The sequence below is a fragment of the Helianthus annuus genome, chromosome 17, assembly GCF_002127325.2.
Source record: "Helianthus annuus cultivar XRQ/B chromosome 17, HanXRQr2.0-SUNRISE, whole genome shotgun sequence".
Classification (NCBI taxonomy): domain Eukaryota; kingdom Viridiplantae; phylum Streptophyta; class Magnoliopsida; order Asterales; family Asteraceae; genus Helianthus; species Helianthus annuus.
Window position 1 is genome coordinate 97,687,101 of NC_035449.2, and position 16,881 is coordinate 97,703,981.

Sequence of the window (16,881 nt, forward strand, 5' to 3'; positions counted from 1 at the left end):
AAGAGCGAGACTCCAGAAATTCTAAAGAATTTGATCACCTTGTTGGAAAATCTTTATAATCTAAAGGTGAGGCGAATTCGAAGCGACAACGGAACCGAGTTCAAAAACAGGGTTATGGATGAATTTTGCACTGCAAAAGGAATCCTTCATGAATACAGCTCTCGGTACACGCCACAACAAAACGGAGTCGCTGAAAGAAAGAACAGAACCTTAATTGAGACTGCAAGAACCATGTTGGTTGAGTCTCAGCTTCCAGTTTGATTCTGGACTGAAGCTGTTGCCTCGGCTTGCTACACGTTAAACAGGGTTCTCACAGTGAAAAGACATGGCAAAACGTGCTTCGAACTCCTACACAAGAAGACTCCTGACTTGGAATATCTAGAACCTTTTGGTGCACCATGTACCATGATTGAGCCTGACGGGAAGTTTGGTGCCAAAGCTATCGAAGGTTACTTCCTTGGGTATGCTACTCCTAATCTGCGAGTATGGAACCTGACTACCAAGAAGATTGAAGAATGGGGTGAAGTAAGAGTTCAAAGATATTCTAATCCACCGAAGCCTTCTGCAGATCCATGGATGTTCGATTATGATGGTCTTTTCGACTCATTTAATCTGCCGACATTTGATGATGACAATGCAATTGCTCAAATGTTGTCTGAAAGCGAGAATGCGACTGGCTCTCAGTTAGCTCGTCCAATCATTGTTGACTCACAAGCATCTTCTTCTGTCAACAATCTCGTTTCAAATGAGGTGTTTAATGATGCTGTTGACTACAATTTGTCATCGGAAGATGAGGAGTATGTTGATGCAAATGATGGTGAAGCACCGCGTCCGGTTCAAGGTACTTCAGAAGCAACGGATCCAGTGTCTGCGCCAATTGTCCAAGAAGAAAATGCATCATCTTCTACAACTCAACAGCTTCAGAATGATATCGGGAATTTAAATATCAATAACTTGAGGTCAAATGTTGAAATTCCTCCAGTTTCTGAAACCCGAATTCATAACATTCATCCTCAGCAGAATATTATAGGTGATGTTCTCAGTGGTGTAAGGACAAGGAATCAAATCAGAAATAATGAAAATGCTGGCTTGTATGCTGAGATACGAGAATCGGGACAACAAAATGATTGGTCTTTCGCCTGCTATGTTAGCCAAGAAGAGCCTAGATCTTGGAAGGAGGCACTGAAAGATGATTCCTGGGTGGAAGCCATGCAAGAAGAACTTCAGCAGTTCGAGAAGTTGGGCGTATGGAAATTGGTTGATAGGCCCGACAACTACAAGAAGATCGGAACTCGTTGGGTGCTTAAGTGCAAGAAGGACGACCGTGGGATTGTTGTCCGAAACAAAGCAAGGTTAGTTGTTCAAGGCTTCAGTCAGATAGAAGGTATTGACTACAATGAAGTGTACGCACCTGTTGCCCGTCTGGAGGCTATTAGAATCTTTCTAGCCTACGCATCCTTCAAGAAATTCAAGGTGTATCAGATGGATGTTAAAAGTGCATTTCTTCACGGAGTAGTCGAAGAGGAAGTATATGTCGAGCAACCACCGGGGTTTGAAGATCCATTACATCCTGACAGAGTTTTACTGCTTAACAAGGCGTTATATGGTCTTCATCAAGCACCTCGAGCCTGGTATGAGACACTGTCTACCTACCTGCTGAACAACGGGTTTAGACGGGGTTTGATCGATTGTACCCTCTTCATCAAAGAAAAAGGTGAAGATCTTCTGTTGGTACAAGTGTATGTCGATGACATTATCTTTGGTTCTACTGATGATAAGTTATGCAAGGATTTTTGAGAAGGTGATGCAAGAGCGATTCGAGATGAGTGCGATGGGTGAAATGACGTTCTTCTTGGGTTTGCAAGTTAATCAGTCCGAATCTGGAATTTTTATCCATCAAACCAAGTACGTCGGAGACATCTTGAGCCGGTTCCAGATGTCCGATTCGAAGCCAATTTCTACTCCTCTTCCGCAGAATCACGGGATTACTCCGGATGAAAAAGGGGAAGCTGTGGACTCTTCACTTTATCGTGCTATGATTGGATCTTTAATGTATCTCACCGCATCAAGACCCGATATTATGTATCCAACGTGCCTTCTCGCCAGATACCAAGCAAATCCGAAGGTCTCTCACTATGCTGTTGTCAAAAGGATTTTTCGTTATCTGAAGGGTTGCCCTGACACCGGGTTATGGTACCCTAAGGATGATAACTTCGATCTCAAGGCTTACAGTGATTCTGATTTCGGCGGCTGCAAGAAAGATGGCAAATCAACTACAGCAGGATGTCAGTTCTTAGGCAATCGCCTAGTCACTTGGCAGTGCAAGAAGCAGACATGTGTGGCTACATCTACATGTGAAGCGGAATACATTGCTGCGTCTAGTTGCTGCTCCCAGGTTCTATGGATCCAACAACAGATGCGGGACTACGGTTTTGAATTCCTAACTACTCCTATTTATGTTGATAATGAAGCTGCTTTACAGATCACTAGAAATCCTGTACAGCACTCAAAAACGAAGCACATCGATATTTAATATCACTTCATACGTGATTGCTTTGAAAAGAGACTTATCGATGTGGTTCACATTCATACCGATCACCAACGTGCCGACCTTTTTACCAAAGCATTTGATAAATCAAGATTCGATTATTTACTTTTGGTAAACGGCATAAAGGTGAAGCAAGAGTAACCGACATCGGGAAATCGTTTTTGTAAATACTTTTCTAAAACCAAAAATCCAAAAAAAATATGTTTTTACTTTATTTTATTTTTGAATTTTAGGGGGAGAAAGTTTCAAGAAAAATACAAAAACATTGAAAAACCACAAAAATACAAAAACATTGAAAAACCACAAAAATACAAAAATATGTCTTTAATTTATTTACTTTCTGCATTTAAGGGGGAGAAAATTCAGAAAAACACAAAAACAATAGGAAAAACAAAAATGAGTTTCTTGGTAATATAAGGGAAAATGATATTACATCAGAGGTCGGTCGAAACATGTTTCTAGAAATCAAAAGAAAAGAAAATGATAAGTAGCTCTACTAATGATGTACCGGTAGACTCACGATCATTTTAAAGTATGCAGGAGATATAAACATTACGAACTGAAAACCGCGTGGGAACCGCTCATTGGCATATGGTCTTGGTACCGAAATTTCGTTTGACAGATTGCCGAGGTTCTGAGATATTCGGGGTTTATGCTGTTTATCATCTGGGTATCATGGTTGTTTCTATAAAAGACAAAGTCTAGTTCTTCCATGATACCATACATACATGTACATATCTCATACTGCATTCGACCTCAATAAGTGATAAACAATCACATGTCCAAACAAATAAGTGATAAAATATCACATTTATCCGGGAGTCAAGTTCGTCTCTCTGCTGTACGGAAGTACTGACCTGTTCACGGACTTGCTCCTGTGCCCTCATGCATATGAAAATCAAGTTCCTCATCAATAAGTGATTCTATCACATAGGGCTTGTTTTCAAATCAAATAAGTGACTTGTTCACATTTTATATACGTTAAAAACGGATGATAAATGGTATACTCCCCAGTAAGATGAACTCTCGTGCATACCTTGATACGGGAATGTGTCGTGAGTGGATAAACACCGGTCGGTAAGTATAAATCATACCTTAAATGTATCTCAATGTATTATGATTACACTTGATCGCTGAGTTTAAGTGGATAACAATATCGGTAATTGTGGTAGAATACTTGTCCGCTTCTGTAAAAGAATCTTAAAAGGAAATGTGTTTTGACAAAAGACCGCGAACTGATATGATTCTCTTCGCCAGAAACTCGCAAAAATATTGTTGTGTTTGTACATATTTATTTACCGCTTATCTTTATTTTGTCTTATTTTAAACAGTTTTGTCGTTTGGTGCATATCAGCACGACATTAGCGGTGATATCGTTTGATAACATTCAAAGGATATTAAAATTGTTGTCTTTTATTTTATCAAAATCCAAAAAGATTTTCAATTTAATCTTATTTTTGATTAACTGATGTTGGTGCTCGATCCGATACCTGGCAAGCCGAGATACTTCATAAAACTGACCTTTGCAGAACTTCATAACGGGCAATTTTTCAAAATGGTCGCTTCTGAAAACCTTTAAGAATTTGAAGGGTTTAAATTGCAAATTCCCAAAATCCAAAGTGTTGGTGAAAATCTGATCCTTCGAGGAAGCAATGGCCCTCGAAAGATCAGATGGTCAATGAAAGTCAGACTTTTCGAAAGATGGATCAGGACGAAAGATATCCTTCGAGGATTTCCACAAATATCTGGTATCTTTCGATCCAGCTCCACAAATATCTAGTATCTTTCGATCCAGATATGGATCCTTCGAGCCAAAGCTCATCTCGAAGCACCTTTTCATCTTTCGAAAGGTCATTGATCCTTCGAGACGGTTCAAGTTTCGAGGTCAGAGTATAAAAGTGGTCATCTTCTTCATTTAAACATAACATTTCAAAATTTCATCATACAAAATCCTCTAATTATACCGAAACTCTGCTAAAATCAAAACAAGTTAAGATATCAAGTTTTCTATAACAATCACGGTAGGATAATCATAATCCTCTTAACATACAACGACTCAAACATCAACATGATCATGTGTTCTTTTTCTATAATTTCTTTTAAAATGATAGGATGAAATGTGAATGTGTTGTAAATGGGTCAATGGTAGATTTTTGATGCTCTTATGGTTTTCATTTTGTCTGATCTTTTGTGTTCAGAGTTTTGGTTTGAATCTTGATGTCAAGGGTTTTGGGTTTTGGGTTTTGGTTAAACAGAGCCCTTGTTTGGGATTTTGGTCTAAATCGATACAATGTGTTTGTGTTTAGTATCCGGGTTGGGATTAGTGTCCGAGTTGGTTTTGGAGATTGATGTGGCTTAATGGTTTAATGTTGATGCTTGAATGTTTTAAAACTGTCACCGGAAATCAAACTTAAAATGATCACCGGAAAATCGCCGATGAACAGTGTCACCGGAAAACATGCAGATCTCGAAGGATGATGATACTTAACCTCGAAAGATGGGCTGCAAAATATCTTTCGAATTGAGACTCGAAAGATGTTAAGCTTTTCGAAGGATTCATCCTTCGATCGATCAGATCTTTCGATTGACCAAAACATCTTTCAAAATCAATGATCTTTCGAAAGTTGATCCTTTGATAAGGCATTTCATCCTTCGAGGAAAGTAACATCTTTCGATCAGTCTGTCATCCTTCGAGCCATGTGTCAATCCTTCGATGACTATATGGCATCCTTCGAGGAATCAACACTTAGAAATTTTTCAAGAAATTGAAATTTTTCTAAGTGTGAAATCCTTGTTGAGTGTTTGACTGTTTGACTGTTTTCTCATTACGTGTCATTGTTTTGATGAACAGAAATGGCACAGAAAGTGAAGAAGGAACGGGCAAAGCCAACTAAGAAGGAAAAATCTGAGGTTGAATCTATGTCCGAACCTAGACATAACATGGCTGCTTATCTACAACCGGAAGGCAAAATTAGTCCGGAATTCAAGGGGATAATGGAGTATCTTCATCGGGCCCGTATCAACTATGCAATCACTACACAGCACACTGCTTATCAGTCCCAGATCAAGGAATTCTGGAATTCTGCTGTGGTTGAAACAGTGGATAACCAAGAAGTGGTTAGAGGATCAGTTGCTGAGAAACCCGTGGTGATCACAGAGAACACCATCAGAGCGCGTCTGCAATTGGGAGATCAACCAGAAGATTCTACTTCTATTGATTTACAATGTCAGCGTAGGTTATTGATGAGGCTACGTTACAGCGATAATGTTCTTGCTAATCAGATAAACAAAGGGTTCATGCCGCTTCGATACAAGTTCTTATTGCATATCCTTATTCACTGCCTGAGCAACAAACGGTCTGGATATGATCTGTCGCCGATTGAATTGACGGGATTGTTTACGGCTTTAATTCTGAACAAGCCGTTCAACATATCACGTTATATATTCGACAATCTGAAAGAGAATGCTCGCAGGCCACTTCCGTCAGCAACCCAACGGACATCTACCAAGTTTTGGCTATATCCAAGATTCTTGCAGATGATGATTGATGATCAGATTCCTGATCTTCCCAAGGCTGAGGCAGATGTTCTACCTGTCAATCCGATGAACGAGCGGACACTGCTGATCTTCAAGTCGATGTCTAAGTATAAGGAATCGGATCCAATCAGAAAGCTTATTGGTCATCTCGATGTTCCGACCTACGAGGCACCACAGAACAACAAATGGCGTCGAGATGCAAGTGATTCTGATGATGAAGAGCCCAGGTTAATCGCATTAGCTAACACACAACTCGGGGCTAAGCACGGAATTAAAGCATCAAGCAAGAGGTCTGCTGGAATTCCAGTGCTGCAACACATGCTGAAATTGATGTGAATGTTGTTGCAGAAGAAGTTCAAGGAGTGTTTGTCGATCCTGATGTTCGTGGTGGTACAGGTGGTGATGGTGGTACTGTAAGTCGGTCAGGTGATGATACGACCGACAAAGGTAAAGGTAAGGTAGTCGAGCCGAGGAAATTGGTGGATGATAGTAGTTCGTCTTCTGATGATGAAGGAGGTTCTGGTGATGGTGATTCGTCTTCTGAGGATGATAATCCTCCTCCTCCAGGTATGCAAAAGGCTTATGATCAGCGCGGGAATTTTCGTGGCTTTGAACGAATAGAGAAACCGGTTAGAACCGCAGAATCTGACAAAGATGAGGATTATATCCCTGCTGCTCCTGGTTTGATTAGAAAGAGGAAAGCAAGAAGACAGGGTATTCGTGCCTCAAAGAAATCAAAGGAAACTGCTGGTGATGCCCCTATACCTGTTTCGATCCAGCATTCAACGCCTCCAGAGCATCAGCTACCACCTGTCAGTGATCAATTGACTTCATCAGAGATGCTGGAGCTGGTGTCTTCTCCTCAGACGTCTTTTGGGACACGCACGGCGACTGTTGATCAACAGCCGCCTGCAACTCCCGTCTCAGGTACACACGTACGGCCTCTTCTTGTTATTACTGGTCCAACAGGTACTTCTGGTCCAGCTGGTCAGTCTGGTTCCTCAGGACCTGAGCCTTCACGGCCTACTCTAGCAGAAACATTGTCTAGTTTGTCTGAAGCTGAGAAAATTCACTTCCTGATCGAACAAATTAGTGAATTGGGTAGCTTAGTCGTTCGGAATACTAGAAAGATTGAAGAGTATCGGGTACAGCGAACACAGGATGTGGTGGCTCACAACAAGCTAGTCTCTATTGTTGATGCTCAGAATCTTAAGATAAAAGAACAAGCTCTAGAGATTGAAAGACTAAAAGAAGCAAACAGGGCTCGTGATAGGGAAGCTGAGATATTGAAAGGGCGGAGCGATGTGTTAGAGCATGAGGCAAAAGTGTTAAAGCAGAAGCATGAAGAGCTGTCTGAGCGCTATAAAAATCGTGATGATCGCTTAATAGAAGCTTTCAAGCCTGTTCATGCAAACTTCAAGAAAATTGATTACAAAGTAGGTACGCTTTGGAATGAAAGATGCAAAACATTAGGCATCATTCCCTCAAAGCATGGCGATGACAAAGACGATGATGCAGCAAATCCTGATCAACCAGCTGCCTCAGGTTCCGGTGCAATTGCATCCGGTGCTGCAGGTGGGTCTGGTACGTCTCAAGATGCTCCTACTGCTCCTCCAACAGCTACTACTGGTCCGTCTGAGCAGACTGAAACTTTGGAAGCTTCGGCAGGGCTTGAACATGTTAGTCTTGAACCGGAAGCGTTTGCCGATCTCCCTGAATCCTCAACTGTTCAACAGTATCATCCAGTCACGGGTGAACTATTAGAAGAGGGAGAACACGTTACAGAGATGTCTGATGAATGTGTATTAGCTCTGAAGGAATTGGATGAAGTTGATGTGAATATGATCGATGCTACTCCGTTAGTTCCGGACGAAACCGATTTCTCTACGATTGAAGAAATCTTCATCGGTTCGGATCCGGAACGTCCTGTTTATGTTGGTCAAGATAATGCGGAGTTTAATGCTCTTGATGATGGGTATGTGGCGGAAAAGACAGCAGAATTTGCTAATCTTTCTTCAGATTCTCCTACAGCTCAAGAAAACCGTGAGAAGACCGTGAACGAATGGCGAGCGGATTTCCTAGCTAGGAATCCTCCTCCGCTCCCTCTGTTGGATCAAGTCAACTACATGAATCTAGAAAAGAATCAGGCTCGAGGTCGTATTATCAGCTGGATGTTCATCAAGGAGCTTCACTGCATGGTTGTGAAGCGAGAATGCGGCCTTCAGTACTTCAGGACTCTTCTCAGCATTCTTTCACTTCCTTACTATGATGTTGCGGTTTTGGCTCAGCTGGAGGTTATTAATCGAGTCGAAGACAAGATGGTGGATCTGTTTGCAAAGAAGATTAGGTTGGAACGAAGAAGGGATTGGAAGGATCCGTTATACAAGCCGCAGTTTCCTCGATACGAGCAGATCAGGTTTACGCTTGATCCAGATACAAATACTGCTCATTATCGTTTGGTTTATGATCCTCCGAAGTTGATGAAGAAGATACCGTTGTTGAAGATGAAGACATATTTTCTGAGTAACTTTCGTTGCTGGGTTTATGATGCAGATACTGGAGAAGTGGTGATCTTATTCCAAGACAGTCAGGAGAACTTTCGAATGATAGATCCAATGTGGATTACTAACATGTCCAGGTCGGATATTATTGTTCTTAAGGATCACGAGATCAACTACTTGGTTAGGGATCGGGAACAAGCAATGAAGTTTCAGAAGATGGCCTTGTATTGCTTCAACCTACTTGTGAATGCGGGAAGTGCATGGTCAACGCATCACTTGACGGTTGAAAGGACGTCAGAGACGTGAAGACACGAAGATCGAGACAAAGCTACATCCAAGGGGGAGTTTGTTGGTGCACTTGTGTCTGTACTTTGTCTGTATTTTGTAATGTTATAAAACGATGTCTTTTGTTAGTCTTTTTTACGTCTTGTGTTGTTAATATGTGTTTTGATGTAAGTTTGACCAAGTCAACCATCCTCCTGGTTTGACTTGGCCAAACAGTTAACACATGGATTGTAAGTTTGTTGTGTCGAAGGATGTCATCGAAGGATTGTTTATATCCTTCGATGAGCTCGAAAGATAACCTTCGATGGATACAGATGGACCTCGAAGGATATACCATCCTTCGAGGTATATGTGGATCCTTCGGTAGGTATCTGGTCGATAGATGATCTTTCGGTCAGTCTTTCTGATCCTTCGACCAGACTAACTGTTATGGGTATATATAGTCATGTAATGTGTTCACTTCATTGTGTGAGTGAACTTAGTCTTGTAGAGAGCGTATTTTCAGTTTGGTCAAGGGCTGTAACCGTGTCCACTGAAATACAAGAGAAAACTTTGATATCTCGTGTGTCTACCTTTCTCTTTGTAGCTTGTGTTCTCATATAAACTACCGGTTTGCATTCTAGCTTGGATTCCGCACTTGCTAGTGTGTTAAACATAACAAGGATAAGGTTTAACCTCGACCTCCGGGGGACCTACACTGTCTGCCCCTTGAGTCCGTCGTTCCGCTAATAGCCACCACTCACCGTGACAACCATCCGGGGACCGACATCGCTGGTTGTTTCACCTTCCGTCCCACCGCCCGCCGCTGCCACTACTACCCGCCGGTCACCGTGAATCGCCTTCCTGATTGGTCAAACATTTGGTGCTATTAGTTGTCTCTGTTTATTCCAACGGCAACCGACCAACTTTCAGTTGCCTTCGCCATTTTGATTTCGGGTTCATTTTGTCCAGCGATTGAGGTAATCAATCTTCTGTTAATAACTTATGTCCAGTAGACATGTTTTCGATTTTGGGCTCTTAATATTCTGATTCGTTTCCAGCGACTAAAGGATCATCTAATTTAAAACTGTTTTGTAAAAGATATCATACTAAATGCTTAAATGAAATCGAGTTCTGCATGGTTTTATTTATTATTTTTAATTTTTTTGTCTATTAATTTGTCTCGTATATGTATATATGAGAGTGTGATGCTTGTTTTATTTTCATGTGAATGCATGTGTATGTGTTATTGCATGAATGAGTGTGTGTTAAAAAAACCTCGATACACACCCCATCCCTGATTGCCCGAAGATTGCTGACCAGGGCTCTGATAGTTGTCAGTCTTTCGCTGCTGAACCTGAGACTGAACTGAAGCTGAACCCTTGCTGGAATCCCCCTCCCATTTTCGCTTGCTGTCACTGGGAGTAGTAGGAGTAGCAGAGGTGGTAGCGGTAGTAGTAGCACTGATACGTTTTGGCAGCCTGTTCTGATCCACTGCCTGATCTGTGAGGCGATGAGCAAGACGTTGAATGTCCTGGATATTATCGAGGTTAGCCGATGTCACATGGCTCTGGATTTCTGGCGATAGACCCTTGAGATACAACTCAATGCGCTTGATTGGAGGGTCCACCATAGTTGGACACAAGATGGCCAACTCGTTTGACCGTTTCGTATAAGCTTCAATTTCCGACCCTGTCATTTTCAGATGAAAGAGCTCCACTTCCAACTTGTGGATGTCATCACGTGTGCAGTATTCTCGTTTGTTCCAAGGGGTGGCGTTAGCAGCTGCCAGCTCTAATATCTGAACTTGCGCATTCCACCAAGTCAGCGCAATTCCTTCTAGAGTACCAGTGGTGTACTTCACCCTGCGAGCCTCAGGGCATTCACACATTTCAAATACCGACTCGAGCTTTTCGAACCAATGGAGGAGTCCAACTGCTCCTGCAGTGCCACTGAACGTGCTTGGACGACTGTCCATGAAATTCTTGAAAGTGCAAACAGGTGGCTGAGCGTGTTAACCTCCTGCTTGTGCGGCTGCAAGTGCCGCAACAACTTGTTCGTTAATCAGAGCCGTCAACTGGGCTTGAGTCATGTTAACGCGTCCACTCATGATCTTCATATCAAAGGGAACATAAGTGAGAGAGGTTCGCGAGAAGTGCGATGAAAGAAGAGAGTAAACACACAAGTGTTCTCAAGCAAGAGTGCTTATGTGTATCTAAGCATACCATGAGCAAAGTTCTATGTAATCTAGCAAGTAGGCAATAAGACATATACCATATTACCTAGAATGTTGAGTCTTGCACGTGGAGCGAAGCGTCGTTGTGGATCGTTGAGCACTGTACTGGTTATAGTCTGGTTTTAATGAAAACGTTTTCCCCATATTAAAACCAAGTTCTCTATAACCAATGGCTCTGATACCAATCTGTCACACCCCCAAAACCCACACGCGGAGTACCACCGCTTGGAGGCGTGACATGACCAGGATCAAGCCACCAATCATATTGAACATATAAGTAAATAGTGAACGTCATTCATCAATACGAAAAGTGTTTTCAAAACCAAACATAATCAATTGTGTAGCGGAAGCAATAATGTAAAAACCCAACATTAGTATTAAGTTGAAATGTCATAAAAGTGTTTATCCTAACATCCACAATCCGTGCCCACAACGACCGCGCCTCCCGTGCAAGCTCCATGAGTACCTATGGTCCTGCAAGGCATGTAACAGAGAGTCAACAACTAGTTGAGCGAGTTCACAGTAAGTAAGTTCGTGATAGTAAGTTCGTTGCATCACCATGCGTTATTAACTAAGTCAATTGTATGTTCATTTAGTGGGGGCTTCCCATGTGTGTATGTACTAGACTAGAGGTAACCATAAGTGTTCTTCTTAACCCGCGAACAGTAGTACGTACAAGGTTTACGTAGGTTTTACGTAAGTGTCCTTCTCAACCCGAGGACAGTGGTACGCGGGGGTTTACGTAGGTTTTACATAAGTGCCTGTCACAACCCGAGGCAGTAGTGAATATAAGTTCACGTAGGTTTTACGTAAGTGTCCTTTGCAACTTGAGGACAGTGATAAGTACAAGTATACGTAGGTTTTACGTATGGTTCCTTTGCATCCGAGGACGATGGTAGATAGTCTAGTAACAGTGTAGGTACAAGTAACTGTCCAATCCCTTTATTCAAACCCATTCCCAACCCCGAGAATCCCATGCCTTGGTAAGAGTGTGAACTCACCTTGGTTTGCTCGGCAGATTACACGAAAGGTTACTTGAACTAAGAGTGGTCAACCACGTCCTAACAGTGTTACCATACAAGTCAGGTCTAGGTTCAAGTAATGCACGTATGCTCACACATAAGTTAACAGGTTACCAACATGTATAGATCATGGTATACAGGGCATACACTTAGAATACGATAAACCTTAGCATACGATCCATTAGTGCGATTCAATAGATAAAACCCATTTAGATGTCCGGCCCAACCTGTTGTGTGATCAGCATAGTCTTGTGTGATCCGCAACGGGTTGTGCGACTCATCATAATCCCGGCCCAATAAAGCATATGCAGCCCAAACACTTAGACAGTTCTTAACTTGTGCGACCCGAGAATACTTGTGCGACTGGGGTCTTGGGCTGTCCGGCCCAATAACACCAACAGTTTACTCGTGTGTGTGTGGCCCAACATATTGTGCGATCGGCACAGGCTTGTGCAATCCACAATATGTTGTGCGATCATGCATAAGAGAGTTGTATACGGTGCTTAAAGTGACTGCACCCAGCTTGTGCGACTGCACTTGTGCGTCTGGCACTTGTGCGATTGGGTAACTTGTGCGATCAGTTTAATTGTTTCTAAAATCTTGCCATCAGTTTCGTGGTTTCCATTTAGGGAATTATCAATCAACAACCAATCAGTTTTAGATCTTGCAAATTCTCGATCAAACAAAGCATCTATCCTTTAATTCATATGAACCCTAATATCATAGATATGAACAACATTCAACCAATCAATCTGGGTCATCGAATTTATGAACTTTTATATCAATATGCGAACCCTAACCATCATACAACCACCTCGACTATTTAAATCACAACAACCGATTATCAACCATTCGAATCTAGATCTATAATATGCAATCCGGTTAACATGAACATATTCCAATACACACATACGAGACGATTTCATGAACACTAAGAATTAACATCATAATCAATCATGCTAACAAGAACCCTAGATCAACATGCAAGATTATTATAGCACACACACACATCACAACATCATCAAACATGTAATCGGTAAACACAAACACTAACCGATTAGAGGAGAGGATGATCCAAATCAAAAGCTTCGAGAGGAACGAGGGATGTTGCCGTCGGCTTCACGAGAGAGAGAAGGAGAGCGTGTAGGGTTTATGTGTGTTGTGTCTTTTGCAACTAATGAGGAGTATACCCCCCTCCTCCTCCTCCTAATGTTATGCGTGCAAAGGAAGTGGGCCGAACCGATCGTGGGTTGCCCATTGGTTTCGGTTTCAAAGAAGTACGACCCAAATGGGCTTGTGCGATTGGACGGGATGTTGTGAGATCGGTTGGTTTACGATCGTTACACATTGTCACACAATCATAACCATATAACATTCAATTAATCATTTAAGTTCACACAATCACATAAGGTTCAAATGAGTTACACTAAGTACAAAGAGAGGTCTGAAATACGAGTTGTCACATTATCCCCAAGTTGAAAGAAATTTCGTCCCGAAATTTGGTACGTACTCACTAAGGCATCTAGTTAAGTTTCATGGTTTTCCTGGGGTGTCACATCCTCCCCCCGTTGATCTGGAATTTCGTCCCGAAATTCCTTGGTAGCTTAAGCCTCAGAAGTGGTTGTACTGTTTGCGAACAATTGGGGATACTTTTGCTTCATTTGGTCTTCGCGTTCCCAGGTGAACTCTGGGCCACGACGGGAGTTCCAACGAACTCGAACAAGAGGTATTCTGGTGTGCTTGAGGACCTTAACATCCCGGTCCGTGATTTCGACTGGTTCCTCGACGAATCGCAACTGTTCGTCGATAGTGAGCTCCTTCAAAGGAACTATGAGGGTCTCATCTGACAGACACTTCTTCAAATTAGACACGTGGAAAACATTGTGAACTGCACCTAGTTCTGCTGGTAGGTTCAGTTTGTAGGCCACTTTGCCTATTCTTTCTATGATTTCGAACGGTCCGACATACCGCGGATTGAGCTTGCCTCGTTTGCCAAAACGAACTACACCTTTCCAAGGTGAGACTTTGAGTAGCACTCGATCCCCAACCTGGAACTCGAGTGGTTTCCTATGCTTATCAACGTAGCTTTTCTGACGGTCACGGGCTGCCGCCATGCGTTGCCGTATCTGTGCAATCCGTTCAGTAGCATCAACTACCATTTCTGGACCAGTGATTTGACTATCCCCCACCTCTGCCCAACAGATAGGTGACCGGTATTTACGTCCGTACAATGCCTCGAATGGAGCGGCTTGAATGCTGGTGTGGTAACTGTTATTGTACGAGAACTCCACTAACGGGAGATGCTTTTCCTAGCTTTTGCCGAAGTCGATAACGCATGCACGAAGCATGTCTTCTAGGGTTTGAATCGTGCGCTCAGACTGCCCATCCGTCTGAGGATGATATGCCGTGCTCATGTCTAATCGTGAGCCAAAAGATTTGTGCATTGTTTGCCACAGTTCTGAAGTGAATCGTGCATCACGATCGGAAATAATAGAAGTCGGCACCCCGTGCCTTGAGACAACTTCCTTGAGATATACGCCTGCTAGAGTGGATAACTTATCCGTTTCCTTAATAGCCAAGAAGTATGCAGACTTAGTGAGTCGATCCACGACCACCCAAATAGTATCATTCCCATGTTGAGATCTAGGCAGGCCAGTAACAAAATCCATGGAAATTTCCTCCCATTTCCATTGTGGTATCTTGGGTTGCCGAAGTAGGCCTGATGGTTTCTGATATTCCGCCTTGACTCTCGCACAAGTCAAACATTTGCTGACGTAAGTTGCAATGTGGGCCTTCATACTAGGCCACCAATACGTAGTTCTAAGATCGTGGTACATTTTATCCGAACCTGGATGTACCGAGTAGCGAGACTTATGTGCTTCGTCCATTACAAGCTCGCGTAAGTTGCCATATAGTGGGACCCAAATACGCCCCGTTACGTAATAGGCGCCGTCTTCCTTCTGTTCTAATCGTTGCCTTGAGCCACGTAAGGCTTCAGCCCTGGCGTTTTCTGTGACAACCCGTATTTCGAACCTACTTTCGTGTAACGTTACGTGCTTATGTGAACTATACTAATTGAATGAATGCATGATTATGTGATTTGTGATTGTGTATATTTTTACATGAACCGAATATTTATCCGACTAAACACCCACTCGGCCCATGTATGTTTGGCCGACTCGAGACCAAGAGGCAACCCAAAGATGGGTTCGGCCCATCCCCCAAATCGCATAACATATGAGGTGTTGTAAACATCTCACATTTTTACCAAACATACACAAAGTTCACAAACCCTACACACTCTCCTTCTCTCTCTTGAAGCCGGCGACAACCCTCTTGCAACTCGAGACCTTACGGGTTTTTATTCTTCGAATCCGGTTAGTGTATGTTTACTGATTTCATGTTTAATATGATGTTGTTATTAATCGGATTACATGATCTAGGGTTCTTGTTAGCATGAATTATTATGTTGTTGATTCTTAGTGTTCATGAAAGCGGCTGCATGTATGATTGGCAATATGATAATTAGTCCGAATATTGCTTGTTAAACCGGCTGTGATAATATTATTTCGGGTTAGGATGGCATGTTTGGTCTAGAATCCGGTTACATAATAGTTAAATGATTCGGTTTAGGGTTGCATGTTGATACGATTGTTTGTTCTTGATGATGATTATGAACATGCTTGAATATGGATTAATTGTTGATTTGATCTGTTTGCGAAACTGCCTAATCTGTTTGCTGATATTACGGAACTGATTGACCTGATAATAAGGAAACTGTTACAATCTGCTTGTCTCGACCAGGGTTGCGAGTCGAGAACCCTTAGTCTCGACTCGAGACCACAACACTCGCACACAAACAGCACAACTCGAGACCAGCATTTGCGAGTCCCGCTGCGACTCGAGACCGTGTAGTCTCGACTTGACCTTGACCACTCGAGATCTCCTTGTTGCGACTCGAGACCTCGAAACCAGTACAACTCGAGACCGTTAGTCTCGACTCGAGACAATGAACACTTGCACATTATTATTGGATTTGCACTGTCACGAGCCCAATTGATTAGGCCAGATACTTGGACTTGTTTACGTGACTGCTATTGGACTGCTATGAATACTTGTGCATGCCATGATTATATTTGCCACAATACGTGTAGAACCTATGTGCTATATTCGAATACGAACCTGACTTGTATGATAACCATGCTAGGACGTGGTTGATCACCATATAGCTTACTCAAACTTTCTGTGTATCTGCCGAGCAAACCAAGGTGAGTTCACACAGCCAAGGCATGGGATTCCCGGGTGGGAATGGGATTGGATGACTTATTGTATATACTCGGATGATAAAACCTAACGACAAGATACGACTAGACTAGTAACACTTATTGAACTGATCTTCGCACACCTGCCAAGGGTTAGCCGCGATATTATGACTGACTTCGCATACCTGCCTTAGGAAGGCCGCGAACTGAATTTACTAATCTTCGCACACCTGCCTGGGGGCCGCGATACGAATAAACCTAGTCTAGAATCCTTGGGAAAAACATCCCCTAATCTTCGCATACCTGCCTGGGAGGCCGCGATGGAAACTGATACGATACATGACATAACGAACGAACATAATGCTACTCACACTATACTATTACTGAACTGTTAACTGTGAACTCGCTCAACTAGTTGTTGACTCTCTGCTGCATGCCTTGCAGGACCTTAGGTACTTATGGAGTTTGCACAGGGAGGAGCAGGTCGTTGTGGGCAATGGATCGTGAATGC